Source organism: Heterodontus francisci, chromosome 7 (assembly GCF_036365525.1).
Source record: "Heterodontus francisci isolate sHetFra1 chromosome 7, sHetFra1.hap1, whole genome shotgun sequence".
In the NCBI taxonomy this organism is placed as follows: Eukaryota; Metazoa; Chordata; class Chondrichthyes; order Heterodontiformes; family Heterodontidae; genus Heterodontus; species Heterodontus francisci.
The window spans coordinates 98,089,738-98,114,449 of record NC_090377.1 but is presented as its reverse complement, the minus strand read 5'-3'; the positions used below and the strand labels follow the sequence as shown (position 1 = coordinate 98,114,449).

At 43.3% G+C, this 24,712-nt stretch overlaps 1 protein-coding gene across 2 annotated transcripts in view; it reads right to left on the bottom strand.

Moving 5' to 3' along the window:
• The window catches only part of plcl1 (phospholipase C like 1), a 546,809-nt gene that overhangs the window by 26,110 nt on the left and 495,987 nt on the right, over window positions 1–24,712 (bottom strand). The gene's annotated exons all lie outside the window — the stretch shown is intronic.

Here is a 24,712-nt window from a genome sequence, read left to right as displayed (position 1 = left end):
ACTATCTATTCAATTTAGGGAAAGAAAAGCCATTCTATATTCATAATACTGGGACAGGATATGACTGCTTAAAGTGCTTGGGAATGTTGCTAACATAGCAGAATTCATTGAAAATAAAGCCAAACTCTCAGAAGTCCAACACTGTTCCCATATCTGAATAAAAACATGTATAACTGTTTGAAAACAAGACATTTAATCCCTTTCATCAACAGTAAAACTAAAAAAATCCTTTGAAAGTCCTTATTTTATTCTGAGTAACATATCTGCACTGCCTGACCTGACGCAGCTTATACTCAGTGGGGGAGATTTTATGCTCTCCCCAATGTTAGGTTTTGAGGCAGGTAGAGCATATGGCGGCGGGGACCTTCCTGCCTCCACCTAAATTAAGTCTGGGGTGGTAAGGCCTGTAAATGTCCTGTAAAAGGCACGGAGTGCCTGAACAAGGGACCCGGCATCGTGAAGAGGGAGGTCCTCTAAGAGCCACCCCTCTGCCCTTGCTGCCAAAGCCCCCTGCCCCGCGACCGCCACCCTGTGAAACTCCTCCCACTGTGACCTACCTGTGGCCTGGATCCAGGGCCTCGGGTGAGTCCAGTACCTGCAGCAGCCACTGCCTCCGCGGTGGCACTGCTAAGTTAAAGAGCTGCCGACCTCTGATTGGCCAACAGCTCTCAACAGGTGGGACTTCAGTCACCGGAGTCCTTGATCCCAAGGAAGGCCCACCACTGTCCACTTAAGTGCATAACTGGCACTTGATTTGGTGGGCCTACCCCAGAGGAAGCGCATGAGTGCTCTCGACAGTGGTCAAGACTCCCATTGCCCAGACAAAATCCAGGACAGTGAGTTAAACCAGTAATAATGACCCAGTATAGGATGGTACAGAATAACTGTTCAAAAGAAGCATTTATTGTTATGTCTTTGTTTTAGGTATTAAGTAACATTTATAATTGTTACAACCGCGGCGGGAGCAAACGCACTGTTAATTCAGTGCTGTCATTCCACAGGTCGCAACATATTATTAAGCTTTCATACCCAATCGGAAAACAGCCAAATTAAACACTCAAGTAACCCCTGGAATAAAACAAACCAAACCATGTATCGTTAGACAACAAAAATTAACAATTTATTAAAAACTAAATCTTAAACACTATTAAGATAAACCTATGTCCTAAGACCTTATAACTTCTAATTTTAATCTAACTCCCCCATTCATACATATACACTCAAAAATAACAGTAGGAACCAGTTTTTAAAAGTGGAGTTTTTTAAAATTAGCTGTCTAACAATAAATAAAATAAGTAAGTTTTTGTAGGTTATCTTCCTGACAGAGGACGTCTTCTAATGTGAAAATAATCAAAGGCCACTCAAGTTTTCAGGTGAATTTGTTGAAAATAGTCCTTCATTAGATAGGCATTCAACTCTTCAGCTGTAGTAGGCATTAAACAGTTCTTTGAATGATGAGCATAGTAATACAAATGGTTTCTTGAAAAAGAAGGCTTTTCTTCTTTACTCAAGGAATTAACTCAGCCCTGTAGCTCCTTGCAGAATTTCTGCTGAGAGAGAATAAACAGCTCCTTTCTCTTCAGTACACCTTGTTGGAAAGTCTCTCCAAACTGGTTTCAGCCAGTTTTTACCAGTTTTAAACACAGTTAAGTGGAAACATTACATCATGTGACCTCTCTCCTGCTGTTGCCCAGGGTAACAAAAATGCAGCTGTGGCACACTGTCTCAGAAATTCCAAAACTTTCTTTCCCTTAAAGGTGCACTGTTTTAACAGAGTCTTAAAGGCACACACTGCTTTTAATCTGAGGAGAAAAAATAATTACAAGTCTATGACACCCCCACACTTAGCGAAATGAAATGCCATTCCCAAAACATGTTTCATTACAATGCAAAAAAAACTAGAAACTGGAAAAACACTAACATTTTTTCGCATTCACACACCATTTACTCTACCAATAATTTATAGCATTTTCTTTATACCATCGCCATCCATATAAGTTAACATATTTAAATTCGTGACAAAACGTCGGCGATAACATTATTTTTCCCCTAGGGATGTACAATTTTTTATATGATAAGGCTACAACAATAAACTCCATCAAAACATTATTGGCTTTAAATTTTTACAAAGGTTGTCCCATTCAGCCCATTGCAACCTTCCAAACATTGTCTCCCAGTTGTTTCATGTGTTCCTTTCAAGTCTCCCTATAGTCTATCACCTCAGCCAGGTGAACTGCATAACTACGAACACTGGCCACAGCTGGGTTCACTATTCTCTGAGAAGTTTCTCGAGTACCCATTAACCTGTGTGGTATCAATTGATACTGAAAAACCCCATCTAGTGTAACAAAAACTGACTTTTCCTTATCTTGGAGTCTCAAAGGAATTTGAATCCCTCCAACACATTTATCTCTATAAGACACTATTGCCCACTCATTCCGTACAGTCTTCTGAGTGAAAAACTGGGTAGGTGTCTGCCTTCGCCACCGTACTGACTTTTCTGTAGTCTATTCAAATTTGGGCCGACCCACCAGGTTTAGGCATTAAGACCACCTGAGATTTCCAGCTGTTCTGACTAGGTGCAACTAAGCTGCCCTCCAGCATGCATTGGATCTCTGCTTTTACTTGGGCCTGTCTGTCTGGACCTAAGCGGCAAGGACGTTGTTTTAAAGGAACGAGGCCCCCTATACCCACATTATGAGCTGAATTTTATGCCGCTCCAGCGGGTTGGATGGTGGCGTGGGGGCGGTGTAAAATTGAGCGGGAGGCTCCGGAAGGCCTACCTGCCCCGCTCCCGCCTCCGATCAACTTTATGGCGTTGGGCGGGGAGGGGGGTAAGGCCCACCTGCCCGAGGCCAATCAACGCCCTTAAGTGGCCACTTAACCGCCACTTCAGGGCCCTCACCCGGCTCCACGAGTATTTTACTTGTGGCAAGCGGGCATACTGGGGACATGATAGGCCACCCAGCGATAGCTGCCGGCCTTTCCACGCGCCGGGGCGGGGGGGGGGGGGGGGGTTGGGGAGCCATTGCAGCCGGGCACTGGGTGCCCGATTGAGGGCCGCCTCCACCTCCCAACCCACCCCAGGACCCGACGCCCCCTCCCCTCAAACGACCACTCCAGCCTCACTAGGGAAGGACCGATCTCCCTGGTGAGGCATGCCCAACTTACCTGGACTCCTGGCTCCATATGCACAGCTGTGCTGCAGTCCCAGAAGTGGCCACCGCTCCTGGTGGCGCTGCAGGGACTAAGAGCTGCCGGCCCTCTGATTGGCCAGCAGCTCACTGAGGCGGGAACTCCTACCTCAAGTGGGTGGAAGTGCCGCCACGGGACAATTAAATTCCAGGGACTCATAAAATGTGGGATAGATCCCCGGGCTAGGCGGAAGCAGGATCGCCATTGACTTTTACATTATGTGTGGCATAGGTTGTTCATCCCAGCTTATCCCTACAGACTCTTTTAAATGTTGTAAAAAGCCTAGTTAGGTCTTCACATTGTTTTGTCTTTAAGTACAAAAGCATGTTGTCCAATTTTCCTAGTCATTCTGTATTCGCTAATCTGATAGTTGGAGGTTCAATCTGAGAACTTTCGAGGCCTCCTTCTGCCTCATCCTCACTATCCTTTTCCTTCTCAACAGTTCCGATTACCTGACATATCTGTACTGGCTTATCTTCCTCCCTGCGATAATATTACTTTAACATATTGATGTACCATTACCGGTTCTTCTTCCGGCGATCAGGGGCGTCAATCAAGTAATCTACCTTACCCACTCTTTTGATCACTCAAGTGGGCCACTGAACCATGCTTTTAATGGTTCTCCCTGTAACGTTACAACAGCAATACTTCATCCCCTGGTTGAAAATTGAGGGCTTTTGCATTCTTGTCTGCCCATTTTTACATATTGGCTTGGGATGCTTTAAGGTGTTCCTGAGCCACACCACAAGCATTCTGAGCCTTTCCAGGAACACAGATACATAGTCCAGTTTTGAAGATTCATTCTTTTGTTCCAAGAATCTATCTTTTATGGGTTTTAGAGGACTTCTTACTTCATGTCCGTAACCAATTCGAAAGGACTGAAGCCTGTTGACTCATTTGGTGAGTCTCTGGTGGCAAATAAAAGAAAGTCTAGTTCTTTATCCCAGTCATGTGAATATTTGTTACAGTATGTTCGAATCATTGTTTTGAGAGTTTGGTGGTATCTCTCTAAAGCTCCCTGTAACTGTGGGTGATATGCTGAAAATTTCAACTGTCTAATCACCAAATTGCCCATGACTTCTCAAAATATCTTAGACATGAAATTAGAACCTTGATCCGATTGAACTTCAAGTGGTAACCCATATCTCAGAAAGAATTGATTTAACTTTTCTACTACTATTTTAGCAGTAATTGTCCTCAATAGAATGACCTGTGGAAATCAAGTAGCCATATCCATGATAGTTATGTATTGATGTCCCACTTTCGTTTTTGGCAAGAGCCCTACAGTCTACCAATACCCTGCTAAATGGTTCCTCAATCACTCGTCTCGGAACTAGTGGTGCCAGTTAAGGGTCACTGACCTGAAACGTTAACTCTGCTTCTCTCTCTACAGATGCTGCCAGACCTGCTGAGTATTTCCAGCATTTCTTGTTTTTATTTCAGATTTCCAGCATTTGCAGTATTTTGCTTTTATTTTAGTGCCAGTTTTATGGTAGGTTGTGATTTTTCCACCATTTGACAGGTATGGCATGTCCTAGAAAATTGTCTCAATCCTTTGTAAGACCTGACCAGTAATAATGTTGGCTTGTATGTGATTTGGTCTTCCGAATTCCCCTATGTCTTGCAAAAGGAATGTCACGTGCTAACCTTAATAATCCCTGGTGATATTTAGGTGGTACCACTATCTGTTCAACAACTGTCCAGTTTTCATCCGCAGGTCTTTGAGGAGGTCTCCATTTCCTCCTCAAAACCCCGTTTTCCATATAATAGCTTTCTGGAACTCCTTTCGCCTCAGCTTCTGTCAGAGCTGTCTATGCTAGTCGGTATATCTCTGGATCAGCTTGCTGTGCTGCAATGATAGAAGATCTGTTAAACATCTTATTTGGATTATCTAAATCCCCAAATAAGGTTTCAGATACTTGGCTATCTATTTGTGGTGTCACTTTTACCTCCGACAATGGATCCTGTTTAGCCATTGCTCGGGTGACTACACACAGAGAAAATATTCCTGGAACTTGTTCATGTAATTGCTCCATTTTCCCTAACTTCACTTGGTTCCTCTGTAATTATAGGAGAAACTGATATTTTTGATCCTGCCAAAGCATTTCCTTGGAGTAGATCAATTCCCTCTACAGGCAAACTGTGGACAACTCCTACAGTTACCATCCCAGATATTAAGTCACTCTCTAGGCATACTTCATATAAAGGTACAGCCAATTCCATTAACTAAAACTTTAGCATTCGCGGCACTCTCTGGTGGAAATGTTATTTCTTTCCCCAGCAAAAATGTTTGGGTTGCTCCTCTATCCCTGAGTATAATGATAGGTTTTCCTGCCTCACTTACATGATATGGAATTACTTTTCCCTTTCGCAAAAATTCATTATAACTTTCAGGTATCTTATTCTTAACTTCTACACTCTCTTTAGTTTTTGTATCTGGTTTTACAGCTGCCGTTAAAGCTATTGCCTGGTCTGCTATTCTCTCATTCAGAGTCTTTTCCTCTGCATTAGCTTTGTGTACCCCAACAAGTCCTGTGGGTTTACCTCACAATTTCCAGCATTCGGAACAAAGTTGACCCATTTTCTGGCAATGATAACACTTTGGCTTGCAAACCTCACTTCTACCCTCATTACCTTCCTTTCTAGCCTGAGGAGGTGATTCTGGGGCATTCCCAACTGTTCCTTCTTGTCCCCAGCTACTTGCCTTCCTTTCAATCTCCCACTTTCTATTCTTCTTGGGTTTATGGGGATGACAAACAAAAGGTTTTGGCTTATTCACAAGCTCAAAATCTTCAGCAATTTCCACAGCTTGCCTAGCATTCAATACTTTCAGGTTATCTACATGAGTTCTCACTACTGAAGGAAGGGAATTTTTAAATTCCTCCAAGAATCAACTCTCAAAGGTTTTCATATATGTTTCCATCTGTAATGTCCATATCCAACAGTCAAAATTAATTTGCTTCACCCTCTCAAGTTCTACATAGGTCTGTCTGCCCAGCCAATCTCTGAAAGTTCCGAAACTTCTGATGATAAGCTTCAGGGACTAACTCATACACAGCGAGAATAGCCTTTTTTGCCATCTCATAATTTGCAGAAACCTCTTCAGGAAGCATGGCATAAACTTCATGAGCTCTGCCTACCAACCTGCTTTGTGTCCAGCTTTCAGGGTAATTTGAGGTAGACTGGGCACTTTTCAGGGCCGAAAATGATGGCCTTAGACCCGTTTATAAGTTTGCGCGATATACAGAAAGAAATGATCTGATCAGAGTAGACGTTGTCACGCAGGATGTCTTTGATTCACCCTATTTCAGCATCAAGCTTGCATGGTGCGCAAATGGCTCGGGCCCTATTTACGAGGTTGTCGATAAGGCCAATCTTATCGTGCGTGGAACTGTAAGAATCCCAACATGTGTATTGACTAATGAAGGTAGGTTTGCGGTAGACCATGGTAGAGAACCCCTGAATAGACGTTCTGTCTTTCACACTGAGTAAGGTGATAGATGAATTTCAATGCCAGTGTGATGTTCGGTATATAGGCCATACATCCCAAAGACTGGCGGATCATATCAAACAAAATGTCCCTTCTGCTGTTCGCAACGGGCAAGGCACGGGTCGTACCCAATCAGCCCGTGCTTGCAAAAGTCAAAACACAGTGTCCAATATTAGATGTGATTCCGCGATTAGACAACATTTGCTAAATAATCTGCAGTGTGCTAAGAATTATGCTGACAACCAATTTAAGATTGTTAGTAGGGCTCGCAGTGTGGCATATTTGCACGTACTGGAAGCTATATATATCAATACACAGACAGAAAGAATATGTACAAACATTGCGCCTGTTTCAGCTGAATAAAATAAGTGACAGCCATTCACTGATTCATTCCTCAGGGCAATGCCTTGACCAATCAGAGTCAAGCTGCCTGTTTTAAATTTCAAACAAAGCTTGGCAGTTAACTGTCAGTCACTGTAAACTGGTGCATTCTCCATAGCAACACGTCTACCAATCAGAGTTCACTTGCCAACCAATCAGCACTCTTTTCTCATGCAGTATAAGTTGTTGTTTTCCTTCACGTTAGTTATTCTTGCATATTGTCCTGATGAGTACAAGACAAAAAGCTTCGACATGTCTCTATTTTCAGCAATATTTATTAAAAATGAAATCTTAAAGACTATTCACATAAACCTATGTCTAAAGACCTCATAACTTCTTATTTAAATCTAACTCCCCCATTCACACACATTCCCTCAAACATAACAGTAGGTAACCGTTTTTTAAAAGTGGAGTTTTTTAAAATTAGCTGTCTCTTAACAATAAATAAAATAAGTTTTTGTAGGTTACATTGCTGATGGATAAGGTCTTCGAATGTTAAAATAATCAAAGGCCACTCGAAGTCTTCAGGTGAATTTGATGAAAATAGTCCTTTAGTAGATAGGCTTTCAACTCTTCAGCTGCAGTAGTCATTAAACAGTTCTTTGAACGATGAGCACAGCAATACAAACAGTTTCTTGAAAAAAAGCTTTTCTTCTTGACTCAGGGAATTAACTCGACCCTGTAGCTCCTTGTAGATTTTCTGCTGAGAAAAAGAGCTCCTTTCTCTTCAGTACTCGTCGCTGGAAAGTCTCTGCAAACTAACTTGTTTTAGCCTGTTTCTGCCAGTTTTACACACAGTTAAGTGGAAACATTACATCATGTGACCTCGCTCTCCTGCTGTTGCCCAGGGTAACAAAAATGCAGCTGTGGCACATTGTGTCTCAGAAATTCCAGAACTTTCTCTCCCTTAAAGGTGCACTATTTTAACAGAGACTTTAAAGCACACACTGCTTTTAATCCGAAGAGAAAAAATAATTACAAGACCGTGACATAATACATACAACAAATACAACAACAGTATATTCACCTTGTTAATTTAGTTAGCACAAAATGTTTCAAATCATGGCTACATTGTATCCCAAAGTTTTAATGTACAATAAAAATGATATCTTTGATATTTTTGGCAGGACTAATACTTTTGTTTATCACTAAATGTAATAGAAAAGTAAAGCTTTTCGCAACATTTAATCCTTCAAGCTTTACATTTGTCTGGCTCTTTATAGAACATAAATTCATTTATTTATTTTTCTACAATAATACCACATGATTAAATTTAAAGGTCAAATTATTAGAAAGGAAACTAAGAACTGAATGTTTCACTGCAGTCAAAATTCTTCCAAAGACTACATCCATCCATCTACATCTTTTCCAAAAAGGGTAAGAAAGTGCAGTTGCTGTGATTTATTTGATCCTTTCCTGAAGTTACTGACTGAAGTCCACTCACAGAGGCAGTACCAGCTTTTCAATACCTTGTCGGACCATTCTTTCACGTGTGAGCCTGAACATTGAGGGGATGAAATTTATAGGGTTGAAAAGGGCATATGTTGGCACATTTTGTGAATGTCTGCGTGTGTGTGTGTGTGTGTGTTTGGGGAGGTGGGGACTGGAATTTTGCACGACGCAGACCCACCCCAGTTTTAACCCCACTTACATTACATCCCAAATTCTGCCTGGTGAGGTCAGGAGGAAGAACTGCCCACACTATAAATAGTCCAGACATGTAAGTGATGCAGATTTAGAACTAGATGACAGTACTCATCTTAAATTCCATCAAATTGCATCAACTCCACCATTTTAATAAGCATCTGTATAGAACAGGCATTCTTGCCAGGATCAGGTGATAATGCTAGAAATGCTGTTTTTAAGGCAAACTGCTGATTGAAGGAAACAGTTTGTTTGGCAATAACTCTGATTTAGCTGCATCTTTTTGGGTTTTTCTTTCCCTGTTCACCTGAAACTGTCAGCTTCAAATTTTGGTCCTCATGCAGAAAGCTGTCGTCCTGGGGAATTTTTGGTTAATGTCTCTGAAGGTTTCAATTTTGGCTTCCTAATGAGGGTTCTGTTATGCATAACTTACCTTTCCAAATTGTTATCCTAACTCACAGTCAGCATTCAAAATCTGAAATGATATCTTTAAGGAAGCATAGACATAAGAGACAAGGCTTTAAAAGGAAAAAACATGGCAAGATGGATGGCAAAGGTTCCACATCTGACAAAAGGTCAACAATCCAAAACTTTATCTCAATTTCTCTCTTCATGGATAATGCCTGACCTGCTGAATTTTTCCAGCATTTTCTGTTATTATTGAACATAAAAAGAGGCCCAGGAAAGGAGCAGCACTGTGATCGGACTGTGCGTTTGAACTGGACAAGAAAAAAAAAGACGCAGTGAAGTCACAGGACAAAAAACATCACGTGTAGTGAGTAAACTGGTAAGCTTTTAATTTAATTTAAATTGGCCAACTATAAAGTATGAATAGATAATTAATTAATATAAAAATCTAAAGCCATTTTGATAAATTATCATATAATTAAAATCAGTGTTCAATTAATTAGTGAGATCTAGGGGTTAACGTTAAAATTAAATGGTAAGGTATAGTAACACTAAAGGGTTCTGAATTTTTCAGTAGGTTAAAATCTGAGGTATATAGGTAATGATGATGATGTCTAGCTCTTCACAGACAAAGATCATGGGAAGATTCAGCTCTATGGGTGCGGGCACGGACGCTGCTGGCTAAAAGTCCAATTCTAGATCTGCAGGCTCTTGAGCATTTACGAACATGCATACAAACAGACGAATTAGGAGCAACAGCAGGTCACTTGGCCTCTCGAGCCTGCTCCACCATTCAATAAGATCACGGCTGATCTGATTGTAATTTTGACTCGATATTCCAGCCAACCCCCAATAACCTTTCACCCCTTTGCTTATCAGGAATCTATCTACTCTGCCTTAAAAATATTAAAAGTCTCTGGTTCCACTGCCTTTTCAGGAAGAGAATTCCAAAGACTCACGACCCTCAAGAGAAAGAATTTCTTCTCATCTCTGTCTTGAATGGGCGACCCCTTATTTTTAAATCGTGACCTCTAGTTCTAGATTCTCCCACAAGGGGAAACATCCTTTCCACATCCACCCTGTCAAGATCCCTCAGGATCTTATATGTTTCAATCAGGTTGCCTCTTACTCTTCCAAACTCCAGCGGATATAAGCCTAGCCTGTCCAACCTTTCCTCATAAGACAACCTGCTCATTCCAGGTATTAGTCTGGTAAACCTTTTCTGAACTGCTTCCAATGCATTTACATCTTCCTTAAATAAGGAGACCAATACTGTACACATTACTACAGATGTGGTCTCACCAACGCCCTGTATAGCTGAAGCATAACCTCCCTACTTTTGTATTCAATTCCCCTCGCAATAAACAATAACATTCTATTAGCTTTCCTAATTATGTGCTGAACCTGAATACTAACCTTTTGCGATTCATGCACTCGGACACCCAGACGCTTCTGCATCTCAGAGCTCTGCAATGTCTCACTATTCAGAAATTATACCTATTTTTTATCCTTCCTGCCAAAACGGACAATGTCACATTTTCCCACATTCTACTCCATTTTCCAGATCTTTGCCCACTTACTTAACCTATCTATATCCCTTTGTAGCCTCCTCATGTCCTCTTCACAACTTACTTGGGCCTGAATTTTTCAGTAGATTAAAATCTGAGTCATATAGATTATAAGAGTTAAGTAAAAACAGTTAAGTTAACTCCCTACAAAATAAACTGATGTCGGCACAAGGGAAGCAGCTGATTGGTGAGTAGCTGGTGAGGGTTATTTAAGTCTTAAATTTATTTCTGTTAAGTCATAATTAAGTTATTAATAGTCTAATAAATAGAGGCATGGCAGGGCATCTTGGACCCGTGGAGTGCACATCCTGTTCCATGTGGGAACTCCAGGATGCTTTTTGTGTCTCGGACAACCGCATGCGCAGAAAGTGTCGTCAGGTGGGGCAACTCGAGCTCCAGGATTCGGAGCTTAAGCAGCACCTAGCATCACTGTGGTACATCCACATGGTGAAGACTTTTGAGCATAGCACGTTTCTGGATGTGAACACCCCACAACTTAAGAGCGTACAGGCAGAGATGAAATGGGTAACTGCCAGACAGTCGAGGATGAGAAGGCAGGTAGTGCAGGAGTCCCCAGTGTGCCTCTCATTCTCCAACCAGTATTCAGTTCTGAACACTGGTGACAATGATGGTTCCTCTAGGGACTGCAGCCAGGGTCAAATCCACAGCACCATGGCTGGCTCTGCTGTATAAGGAGGCAGAAAGAAGACTGGGAAAGCAATAGTGATAGGGGATTCTATAGTTTAGAGAATAGACAGATGTTTCTATGGCCACAGATGTGAATCCAGGATGGTATGTTGCCTCCCTGGTGCCAGGGTCAGGGATGTCACTGAGAGGCTGCACAGCACTCTGAAGGAGGAGGGTGAACAGCCAGCAATAGTCATCCATATCGGTACCAACGACATAGCCGGTCCTGCTGGCAAATTTTAAGGAGCTTGGAAAGAAAATAGCAAGCAGGACCTCAAAAGGTAGTAATCTCCAGATTACTCCCCATGCCACATGCTATGATTTGTGTCCGGCATCCTTCCATCTGCAACAGATGATGGGAATGCAGTCTCAGAACTTTGGTGAGGTCAGATGAGATCATCTGCTGCACTTCTTTTGTTGGCTGAACAAGCCGATTCTGGAAAGGCAAAGTCTGCCACAAATGCCACACATGAAGTTGTCCCGCTCGTGCAGGATGATCTCTGCTGGCACCTTGTTCACAGGGCTGGCATCTGCTTTGGAGCTTCTGAAAGGCATGTCGCCAAGCTGGCGAATTCCTGCCCACATCTGGTGTCACCATTTGCATCGATCGTCAGCTACAGCTTCCCACTTGTCATGATTGATGTTGAGGGCTTTTATGTCTCTTTTGACAGCATCCTTGCATCGGAGCTTTGGACGCCCTGCTGGTCACTTGGCAGGTGTTACCTCTCCATATAGCTTATCCTTGGGGACGTGGCCATCTTCCATCCTGTGCACATGCCCAAACCAGCGAAGCCTTCTTTGCTTGATTAGCACCAGCATGCTTAACATGTTTGACCTAGAAAGGACTGCTTCATTGGTGACTTTGTCTTTCCATGTGATGCCAAGGATGTGTCGTAGACACTGGAGATGGAAGTTTTTGAGCCTTATTTCTTGGTAGATGTAAGTTGTCCAGGCTTCGCTGCCATACAGCAATGTGCTGAGGATATGATAAGCATCTTGGTACTACAGGTCATTTTGTTGTTTTTCCATGTCCATCTTGTTAGTCATCCAAAGTTGGTGGCTGCTTTTCCAATGCATGTGCTGAGCTCTTCATCAAGAGAAAGGTTGTCTGTCACCATAGATCCAAGGTAGCAGAATTTGCTGACTGCTGCCAGTGGTGTGTTGTTGAGTCTGATCACAGGTGGAGACACAACACCCTGCCCCATAACAATAGTTTTCTAGACACTGATGGTGAGCAAGAACATGACACAGGAATGGGGCAGATAGATTTCAAGAGGACATAGACAGGCTGGTGGAATGGTTAGGCATTCGTGTGGCAGATAAAATTTCATGCAGAGAAGTGTGAAATGATACATTGTGATAGGAAGAACAAGGAGAGGCAATAAAAAATAGATAAAATTCAAAAGTGGCTGCAGGAGCAGAGGGACAACATGTGGACAAATTGTTGAAGGTGGCAGAGCAGGTTGAGAAAGCAGTTAATAAGGCATACGGGATCCTGGGCTCTATAAGTTGAGGCACAGAGTACAAAAGCAAGGAAGTTATGGTGAACCTTTATAAAATACAGATTCGGCCTCAACTGGAGTATTGCGTCCAATTCTGGGCATCACACTTTAGGAAGGATGTGAAGGCATTGGAAAGGGTACAGAAAAGATTTATGAGAATGGTTCCTGGGATGAGAGACTTCAGTTATGTGGATAGATTAGAGAGGTGCGGTTGTTCTTCTTAGAGAAGAGAAAGTTGAGAAGAGATTTGATAGAGGTGTTCAAAATCACGAGAGGTCTAGACAGAGTAGATAGGGAGAAACTGTTTGTACTGGCAGAAGGGTCGAGAAACCGAGGCTACCAATTTAAAGTGATTGGTAAAAGAACCAGAGGCGAATTGAAGAAAAACTTTTTTATGCAACAAGTGGTTAGGATCTAGAATGCACTGCCTGAGAGTGTGGTGGAGGCAGATTCAATTGTGGCTTTCAACCAGGCACCATCTGTGGCGAGAGAAACAGCGTTAACGGGCTCGATTTTACCGCAAGCTTTGGGACCAAATGCAGGTCCCGAGCCCTCATTTGCCAGCAGCGAGAGCAGCTCAGCAATATTCTCAAAGACAGCCTCCAAATTGGCCACCTCTGGGTTCACCTGATAATTACCTGAAGAGAAAAGATTTGCAGGACTACAGGAAAAGGCAGGGGAGTGGGACTAGCTGAGTTGCTCTTGCTGGGAGCCAGCATAGACACAATGGGCTGAATGGCCTCTTTCCATGTTGTAACCATTCTATGATTCTGTTTGCTCTCTGTGAAGATGGCTAGATTCTTTCAATGGCATAATTTATCGTTCTTCTCCATTAATCTAGCACATAAGGAAGATGAAAGCCTCTAAATCCTACTTTGGACCTTAGACTCTACAGATGCAACTCCCTCAATGCTGGTGGTACTGGCCAGCAATACTCAAAAATTAGATGACATAGGGATTTCTGACAGAATCTTCATTGGGTACTGTGGACAAATGTGAGTCCCATCCTGCTGCAGTTCCAGCAGTGCAATGGAAACCCGAATATTTCAGATTCTGGGGAAATTTCACAATAGGGTCGATTCCATCTAAGGCCAATGCTATCCTGGGAAGATCTACACACATGTATTTTCCAGAGATCACTGATAGCCATCATTACTAAGAAGTTTGGCTATATCAGCTAATTCAGCACAGATAGTAACTGAACCTGGAAACATCCTTGTACAAGTTCGTACGATACCATGTGGTGCATTTATCCATTGAGCTATCAGATTGGGAAGTTTCATTAGTTCCTGAATAGGCCACATAAGAGCAAGCATTTCATATTAGTAGAGAACTCTGTCATTGGTGAGGGGAAGTAAAAACTGACTGACAGATTATGGAAAAGTGTACCACTTGTTTGCTGGCAGCAAAGTAATATAATTTTCTGACATGAAGAAGTCTGTGGAGCTAACCATTCCATCTTGTGACTGCAATCGGATGCACAATGAAAAAATATATGAGAAACAAAAATAGAAAATGCTAGAAATACTCAGCAGATCAGGCAGCATTTGTGGAGAGAGAGACAGAGTTAATAGGCTAGATTTTACCACTGGCTTCGTAACCCTGATGTTGGGACCAGATGGAGGTCCCCAGCCCGCATTTGCCAGCAGCGGAGCAGCTCAGCAATATTCCCACAGGCAGCCTCCTAATTGGCCACCTGTGGGTTCACCATCCCAAAGAGCTGAACATTGTTGAGGCAGCTTGGAGAATGCAAGGGCGCCTCAAAATGGAAGCACCCTCAGAGGGATAATTTTAATTTAATATTCTAGATAGCCGAGGGGGAATACCCTGTGGGAATGAGTGGAAACCCCTCTGGATGGAGCATTGGGGCCACGGGGATGCCCTCCTTCCCGTGACCCACTCTTTGGGCTGGGAGCCTCTGGCTCCCATGGCCCCCCTGACCGCTGCAGGGAGACCGCCTCCATGAAGCTGTGGGCCTCCACACATGGTGAAAGGCCGCCTCATCACCAGCAAAATGCCAGCAGCACTGGAAAATCGCCTTTAATAGGGGACATCTATTTAAATTGGCTGCCCGTCTCCATATGGCAGGCAGCCGATCCGGCTCCCAGCCACGCACTGGAAAACTCCCCAGCGGCAGGAATGCGTTGGGGAGCCGTCCTGACGTGGCTTCCCAATGCATTCCCACAGCCATTTAAAAGAACAACAAAGGAGGTAAAAGCAATAGAGAAGGGCTGGAGAAAGAGGTCGGAATTTTACACCACCCCAGGGAGCCAGATGGTGGTGGGGGGGGGGCGGGGCAACATAAAATTTAGCAGGAGGCTCCGGGTGACCTTCCCAGCCCGCTCCTGCCTCAGCCCCACTTGGCATAGGCCGGTGGGGGGCAAGAAACGGACCACCCGCCCCAGGCCAATCAAGGCCCTTAAGTGGCCACTTAAGGGCCTTCACCTGCCTCCATGGGGATTTTACCCGTGGCAAGCGGGTGCCCGATTGAGCGCCGCCCTCGCTTCCTCAACCACCCCCGGCACCCAGGACGCCCCCTTCCCCCCAAAAGACCATCCTTGCCTCACCAGGCACGACCAATATCCTCTGCGAGGCAACCCTTACATACCTTCAGTCATGGCTCCATGTCCTCAGTTGGGTTGCAGTCCTAGCAGTGGCCACCACTCCCACTCCCGGTGGCGCTGCTGGCACTAAGAGTTGGCAGCCTGATGATTGGTCAGCAGCTCAACGAGGCGGGACATCCTCCCTCAAGCGCGTTGAAGTCGGAACAATTAAAGCCTGGGGACCTGCAAAATGCGGGTCGGATCCCTGGGTTGGGCGGAAGTGTGTTCGACACTGACTTTTACGTCGGTGGCCAGCTACTGTCTGCCCAGCGTAAAATCCTGCTCAGAGAGAGAAAGCAGAAACAGAGAGCTCGCATCTCTTAATACTGGGTACTCTTGTCTGATGGAGATGGAGTGGTGACCAACCGTATCCTGCTAGGGGGCTATGAGCCAGTCTAACAATCTATCCAAATAAGAAAGGTTGTTCTGTAAATAACGCAAAGCACAATCTACAGGCAGTGGAAAAGAAATGGGTTGCCTGTACCACTAGGCATTAAAGGGAAATAAGAAGTTCTGTTATAAAGTATTTCTTTAAATAAAGGAAAACCTACAGGAATGTGTAAAGATTCTCACTAAATGTCACATTCTTCTTTATTTAGAAAAAGAAAAAAAATCTTCTCAGACATTCCAACAATCCTCAACCAAAATGGCAGATGTGTGCTATTCTGGTTCATGCAATTTCATTTGCAAGAATATCAGAAAACCAGTCGATCACAATGGAAAACTGTGAGTAGCCTGCGTGAAATTTCCTGATATGTGCAGCTGACAGGTGAGGCAACTTGGTGGTATAGTATTCATAAATGATCCTTAAAAGGAGACATTTTTAACAGATCATTACTTTAGTAATTGAAAGCACCCTTGTGAAATACATCAAACTTCTCAGTTTGAAACTACTAAATGTAAAGAATCTGTCTTTGCATCAATGACCTAAGTCAATTTACAGTTGACCTTTTCAGGAGTCGAAGAGGAAGTGGGAAAGGAGTCATGATCTGAAATGAGAACTAAGAATGTCAACCTGCCCTTAGATGGATTTAAAAATGAATCAAAATCCTGCACCTGGCTCAACACTATATGGACAACAGAAGTGGTTGGCTGAATACTTGGTGAAACTAGGCTACCTCCTTCAATTAGTAGATAGCTTAGTACTACCAGGCATCTGGTTACACTGCTTCTTGATGGTGTAAATACAGAGAGTCTAGACATGCGTCCAGCCCATTTCCCGCACCTCTACCCACCTCCCTTCCCCTCCCTCCCAGAACTGCAACAGGGTTCCCCTTGCCCTCACTGTCCACCCCACCAGCCTCCACATCCTAAGGATCATCCTCCGCCATTTCCGCCACCTCCAGCGTGATGCCAATACCAAACGCATCTTCCCCTCCCCTGTCAGCATTCCAAAGGGATCGTTCCCTCCGTGACACCCTGGTCCACTCCTCCATTACCCTCAACACCTCATCCCCTTCCCATGGCACCTTCCCATGCAATCACAGGAGATGTAATACCTGCCCATTTACCTCCTCTCTCCTCACTATCTAAGGCCCCAAATACTGCTTTCAGGTGAAGCAGCAATTTACTTGTACTTCTTTCAATTTAGTATACTGTATTCGCTGCTCACAGTGTGGTCTCCTCTACATTGGGGAGACCACACGCAGATTGGGTGACCGTTTTGTGGAACACCTCCGCTCAGTGCAAAAGCATGACCCCGAGCTTCCGGTTGCTTGCCATTTCAACACAATCCCCTGCTCTCATGACCACATCTCTGTCTTGGGGTTGCTGCAATGTTCCAGTAAACATCAACGCAAGCTCGAGGAGCAGCATCTCATTTACTGATTAGGCATGCTACAGCCTACTGGACTGAACATTGAATTCAATAATTTCAGAGCATGACGGTTATTTTTTTCTTTTTCTTTTATTTTATTTCAGTTTGTTTCATCGTTCATTTTTCTTAGCATGTACCTGCCCACTGTTTTTTTCACATTTGTGCTTTGGGCCAGGGCTGTTCATTTTTCTGTTCATTAACACCCTCTCTGCACTAACGCTCTGTCTTTCACCACACCATTAACATACCGTTTGCCTTTGCTCCATGACCTTTTGGTCAGTTATTCTCTGTGACCCTGTGCTATCAACACCCTGCCTTTAGTTATTTCTTGCCCCACCCCCACTTTATTTGCTTAAAACCTATTACATTTCTAACCTTTGCCAGTACTGATGAAGGGTCACAGACCTGAAACATTAACTCTGCTTCTCTCTCCACAGATGCTACCTGACCTGCTGAGTATTTCCAGCATTTCTTGTTTTTATCCCTGATTAAGCCTACCGGTTTTCCCTTTAGTTTCCAGCAGTCAGCTTTTAAATGCCCTGCTCTATTACAATGGAAGCACACAGGTCTCCGGGTCTCACTCTTGCTCACAGCAACTTTCATTTTGGCTGGAGGAGGGCCCCATGTGTCTCCTGCTTTCCTTTCTCTCCCAGGACTGCCCGGGCAGAGATCACCTTCCCACCCTTTGTCCTTTATGTATTTGTGGGGGTGATTAAGAAAGGTTCTCCCCTGGGAAACCGACTTATAAATTAAAGCAAACTCATCGGCTAGAACGGCCGCTTGCCGGGCTCCCTGAACCAATGCTCCTCTACATGGATCTTTATTGAGAGTGGGGAGAAAGTTTTGAAATTCCTCTAACAGAACTACTTCCCTGAGATTCTTATAGCTGAGCTGTACTTTAAGAGCCCTCAGCCACTGGTCAAAAGCCAGCTGCTTACTTCTTTAAACTTCAGATAAGTTTGATTAGCTTGCTTTTTGAGGGTTCTAAACTTTTGGTGATAGGCTTTAGTACTAATTCATAAGCCCTGAGGATAGCATTTTTAGTCAGTTCATAATTTGCTGAACTCTCATCTGGCAACAAGAAAGAAACCTCACGGGCTTTTCCAGTTAGCTTGCTTTGTAGTAAAAGAGACCAGGTCTCAGCTGGCCATTTTAGCTACCTTGCCTGTTTCTCAAAAGACATAAAAAAACTCTCCACATCTTCCTCATTGATCTTTGGGATAAGATGAGCAAGTTTTAACAATCCTGTACCCAGCCCTGAATTATGCTCCTCCATATTGGCAATGCTTTCACTGGGGTTACTCTGTTGCCCCCTAGTTAACTCAAGCCGCTTCAGCTCTCTTTCTTTGCATTCTTTATGGAATATTCTTTCTCTTTCTCTCTTCTGCCTTTCATTTTCTTCATGTTTCTTCTGGAAGGCTCTTCCTTTCTCTTCTCATTCCTTCTGGAAGGCTCTCTCTTTCTCCCTCTCCTGCCTCTCACTCTCTTTCTCTTTCCTCTAATTCAAGTTTCCTCTGTTCCAATTGTATCTTTGCTAACAGTACCCTGTCTGGGTCTGCTTCTAACACTGCTTTCGCTTCTTCAGATTCAAGGGAAAAATGGTTGACCACTAGCCTTAGGAGTTTAGACCTCCTAGCCCTGCCATGTACAGTGATCCCACACTGCTCAGCCATTTTCCTCAACACCTCCATAGAAAGTGCTTTTAACTTATCCCAAGTTACTTCACCCTGGCTTGGACAGCTACTAGCTTCAGTTGCAGGTATGTTAGTATTCAATCATACACAACCACAAGAACAGCTGTATTAATCTTGCTCTTTTTTGGTTGGGAACAATTTGGCTTCCCACTTCCAATTTCTCTCATTTGTCTGTGGGTCAGTTCTGGATGCTAGCACCCAAATTTCCAGGTCAGAAAGGTGTCTAGGGATCCCTCTCAGCCTTCACCTGGTCTTATTGTAACAGGGTTTTATTTTTAAACACACTGTGTTTTGAGCTCCCCCTTGGTGAATCTTTGTTCACCGCTTTCCAATTATAAGGCAAAGAAATGAGCACAAACAGGCTTTCTTATTTTTAAAGAAGAAAGGTGAAATTTTATTAAACTTAAACTACAAAATCTAATTAGGTTAACACCTATGGATACACACCGCACCCCACGCTAGCATGCATATGCAATATGCACTTGCAAATAGAGACAGAAAAGAGCAGAAGAAAAAATAAAGTGGAAAAGTTTGAGGCAATCTCTGAGGAGGGTTTTTTTGTTACTGTGCTTCGAGCTCGCTGGAGAGTCCTTTTGTAGGTAGATCTTGCTTTTCATTGGGACCCAGTATTCTTCTTAAACCTTGTTCACTGTAGGAGACTTTTCTCTCTTGGGGTTGATGTATTTTCAGTGGGTTTCATTTCCGTGAGAAAGAGATGGAAGCAGACAGGACAGGCTGCGGCGAGGAGCAAAAAAGCTTTCTCAGTTCAAATTCTCTGGCGAGTTCAAAAAAAAAGCTGCAACAGCCAGTTAGTCATGTGACCAGCTGGCCTAATCAGTCTTGGCCCTTGTGGATTGTCTTGTCCTAGCAGACCTTGAAATGTCTCCTCTATACACAATACCTGGTGATCAAAGGTCCATTGTGGGTTAAATTGGAGCAGGGAATAGCCCCTTTGTCTTTTCAAGTACAGCCTGTCAATATGCAAAAATATCCAGCCAGATTAACAGCCCTTGTAATAGGTGTTCCCTTCTTCCCAGCAACAATTTGAAATTTAAGTCCATGTGGCGAAATTAATATGCTTCATTCTTGGCAGGTGGGGGCCTACATGACAAAGGCAAATGGAATGTTGGCCTTTATTGTAAGGGTGATGAAGTATAAAAGTAGGGAAGTCTTGCTACAACTGTACAGGGCATTGTGAGGCACACCTAGAGTACTGCATACAGTTTTGGTCTCCATATTTAAGGAGGTATATACTTGCATTGGAGGCAGTTCAGCAAAGGTTAACGAGGTTGATTCCTGAGATGAAGGGGTTGTCTTATGAGGAAAGGTTGAGCAAGTTGAGCCTATACCCAGATGTGATCTTATTAAAACATATAAGATTTCTGAGGGGGCTTGACAAGGTCGATGCTCCCCCCGTGGTGGAATCTAGAACCCGGGGTCTCCCATTTAAGATGGAGATGAGGAAGAATTTCTCCTCTCAAAGGGTCATTAATCTTTGGAAATTTCTACCCTAGAGAGCAGTGGAGGCTGGGTCATTGAATATATTCAAGGCTGAGCCAAACAGATTTTTGATTTACAAGGGAGCAAACATTTATGGGGGCCAGGCAGGAAAATTGAGTTAAGGCCACAATCAGATCAGCCATTATCTTATTGAATGGCAGAGCAGGCTCGAGGGACCAAAGGCCTACTCTTGTTCCTATTTCTTATGTTCTTATGAATTAGTGACACAAGTAGAGATAAATTGTTCAGATCTAATCACCATTACAGAGACATGGGGCTGGATTTTGTCCCAGCGGCTGGTGCAGAAAATGGCGGCCACTCTGCACAGGAGCCATGCCATCACGATTACGTGGCAGGCGGCCACATAACATATTGACACTGGCGGCTCCCCCCAATCACGTGATGGGGGCGGCATTGGCAACGCCATTCACAGCATCACCTGATGGAGGAGCAGGTGCTGGCAGCCTGCAAACAGTTCAAAATAATGCAGAGTTGACCCCTCCCCCCCCCCCCATACACTAAATAATGCAGAGTTGACCCCTTTCACCTCCTATACACTAAGTAATGCAGAGTTGATCCCTTCTCCACCTTGGTGGCACTAGCTTCTCCTGGACCAGAAAGTAAAGGCATGTGAGTGCTACATGACGTGCTCATGATTGGGAACTGAAGGTAAGATCGTGGGGAATTAAATTTAAATTTATGCACAGAGGTATTTTAAATATTTAAAGTAGGATCCTGTCACAGAGTGCCGGAGATGCTGCCACGGAGCCTCACCACCGCCGGAAAGATCAGGCCTGGCAATCCCCGCATCAAGCTCCGTGGTGGCCGTTGCCACTCTGACTCTTCGGCCCACCACCCCCCCACCCCACCTTCCGCCATGAAACCTGACGTTGGGCTGGGAACAAAATCCAGTGTATAATTACAAGGTGACCAAGATTGGGAGATAAATATAACAGGGTATGCAATTTCGAAAAGATAGACAGAATGGAAAAGGAGGAGTAGCCCTGATAGTAAAGAATGACATAAGAACAGTAGTGAGAAAGGATCTTGGCTGAGAAGATCAGGAAGTAGATTCAGTATGGGTGGAGATTAGAAATAACAGGAGTCAGAAAATGCTGATGAGAGTAGCTTATAGGCCCCTCCTAATAGTCGTTATACCATTGGACTGATCATTAAGCAAGAGAGAGTTGCAGCTTGTAACAAAGGCAATATAATAATTGAGGGGAACTTTAATCTTCACAGACTGGATCAATCAAATTAGCAAAGGTGGTCTGGAAAATGAGTTTATAGAATATTTTCATGACTGTTTCCTGGAACAATACATTATAGAACCAACGAGGGAGAAAGTTATTTTAGATCTAGTATTGTGCAATGAGGCAGGGTTAACTAGTAGTCTCATAATAAAAGATTCGTTGGGAAACAGTGATCATAATACAATTGAATTCCATATTAAACTTGAAAGTAACATACTGCAGTACCAAACAAGAATCTCAAACTGCAACAATGCCAATTTAACAGGTATGAGGGGAGAGCTGGCTAAGGTTGATTGAGTAAACAAACCAAAACGTAAGCGGTAAATAAACAGCGCGAAACATTTAAAGAAACAATTCAAAATGTACACGCCATTAAAATCAAAAACTCAGCAAGTAAGATCTATCTGTGGCTTTATAAGAAAATTAAGGATAGTATTCGATTAAAGAGGCTTATAATGTGACAAAGAATAGTAGCAAGCCTGAGGATTGGGAGTATTTTAGAAACCAGAAAAGGATGACCAAAAAGTTGATAAAAAGGGAAAAACAGAATGTGATTAAACTAGCCAGGAATATAAATCAGATTGGAAGAGTGTTTTCAAGTATATAAAATGGAGAGTAACTAAAGTAAATGTTAGTCCCTTAGAGGCAGAGACTGAAGAAATTATCATGCGGAATGAAGAAATGGGACGTACATTAAAAAAATATTTTTTTGTCTGTCTAACAGTTGAAGACACAAATATCATACCAGAAATAGAGGGTAACCAAGGGGCAAATAAGAATGAGGAACTTAAGATAATTAATATCATCAGAAAAAAGGTACTGGAGAAATGTAAGGGACTAAAATCCAACAAATCCCCAGGACCTGATAGCTTACATCCTAGGGTTCTAAAAGAGGTAGCTGCAGAGATAGTTATATACTGGTTATGATTTTCCAAAATTCCCTAGATTTTTGAACGATCCCAGTGATTGGAAGTTAGCAAATGTAACACTGCTATGCAAGAAAGGAGGGAGAGAGCAAACAGGGAACTACAGGCCAGTTAGCCTGACATCAGTCATCAGAAAATTGCTGGAATCTATTGTGAAGGAAGTCTCAACAATGCTCTTAGAAAGTCATAGTATGATCAGACAAAGTCAACATGGTTTTACAAAAGGAAAATCAGATTTGTCAAATGTATTAGAGTTTATTGAAGGTATAACTTGTCGGGTAAAGGGCAGCCAGTAGATGTAGTGTACTTGGATTTCCAAAAGGTATTTGATAAGGTGCCACATAAAAAGTTAATACACAAGGTAAGGGCTCATGGAGTTGAGGATAATATGTCAGCATAGATAGAGAATTGATTACTGGACAAAAAGCAGAGAGTAGGGATAAACACGGCATTTTCAAGTTGCAGGCCGTGACTAATGGTGTGCCAAAAGGATCAGTGTTAGGACCTCAACTATTTGCAATATATATTAATGACTTACACTTAGACATGCCCTGTAGCCATCCCCCTCTCTAACAGATATACTGCTTTGGATGTTGTTGGGGGAGATGGCTCAGGGGAAAGCAGCAAGAGTCAAGTTCATGGCACCAATGGTGGCTCAGCTGCACAGGAGGGCAGGAAGAAGAGTGGCAGGGCTATAGTGATAGGGGATTCTATCGTAAGGGGTACAGATAGGCATTTCTGTGGCCGCAAATGTGACTCCGGGATGGTATGTTGCCTCCCTGGTGCGAGGGTCAAGGATGTCACGGAGCGGCTGCAGGACATTCTGAAGGGGGAGGGTGAACAGTTAAAGGTCATGGTACACATTGGTACCAATGACATAGGAAGAAAGAGGGATGAGGTCCTGCAACAAGAATTTAGGGAGCTAGTTGGCAGATTAAAAAGCAGGACCTCAAAGGTTGTAATCTCTGGATTACTCCCGGTGCCATGTGCTAGTGAGTATAGGAATAGGAGGATAGAGCAGATGAATGTGTGACTGAAGAGATGATGCAAGAGGGAGGGCTTTAGTTTCCTGGATCACTGGGTCTGTTTCTGGTGAAGGTGAGACCTGTACAAGTTCGGACGTTTGCTAGTGCTGTCGGGAGGGCTTTAAACTAATTTGGGAGGGGGAATGGGATACAGAGTGGAGGTATAGTAAGAGGTGATGCACAGTCAAATACAGAAGAGAAACTGAGTCAGTCTGGAAGGCAGAGCAAATATAGACCTGTTAAGGCACAAGTGAACAATGCAAGGCTGGATTGCATCTATTTTAATGCAAGGAATCTTACTAGCAAGGCAGATGAATTGAGGGCATTGATTAACACATGGGAATATGACATTATTGCTATCACAGAGACATGGTTGAGGGAAGGGCAAGACTGGCAGCTCAATATTCCAGGGTATAGAATCTTCAGGCGTGACAAAGGAGGGTGCAAAAGAGGAGGTAGCATTGCACTGTTGATCAAGGAGTCAATTACTGTAGTAAGGAGGGATGATATCTTAGAAGGATCTCAAATGAAGCCATATGGGTAGAACTTAAAAACAAAAAGGGGGCAATCACTTGCCTGGGAGTGTATTACAGGCCTCCAAATGGTCAGGGAGAGATAGAGGAGCAGATATGTAGGCAAATCTCAGAGAAGTGTAAAAGTAATAGGGTAATAATAGTAGCGGATTTCAACTTCCCCAATATCAACTGGGATAGTCAGTGCAAAAGGCTTATAGGGGGCAGAATTCTTAAAGTGCATACAGGAGAGCTTTTTGAACCGGCACATAGAAAGTCCTACAAGAGAAGGGGCGGTACTGGACCTAATCCTAGGGAATGAAACCAGACAAGTGGTAGAAGTGTCAGTGGGGGAGCATTTCGGGAAAAGTGACCATAACTCTGTAAGATTTAAGGTAATTATGGAAAAGGACAAAGAGGGACTGGAAATAAAAGTACTGAATTGTGGGAAGGCTGATTTCAATATGATAAAACAGGATTTGGCCAAAGTGGACTAGGAGCAGCTACT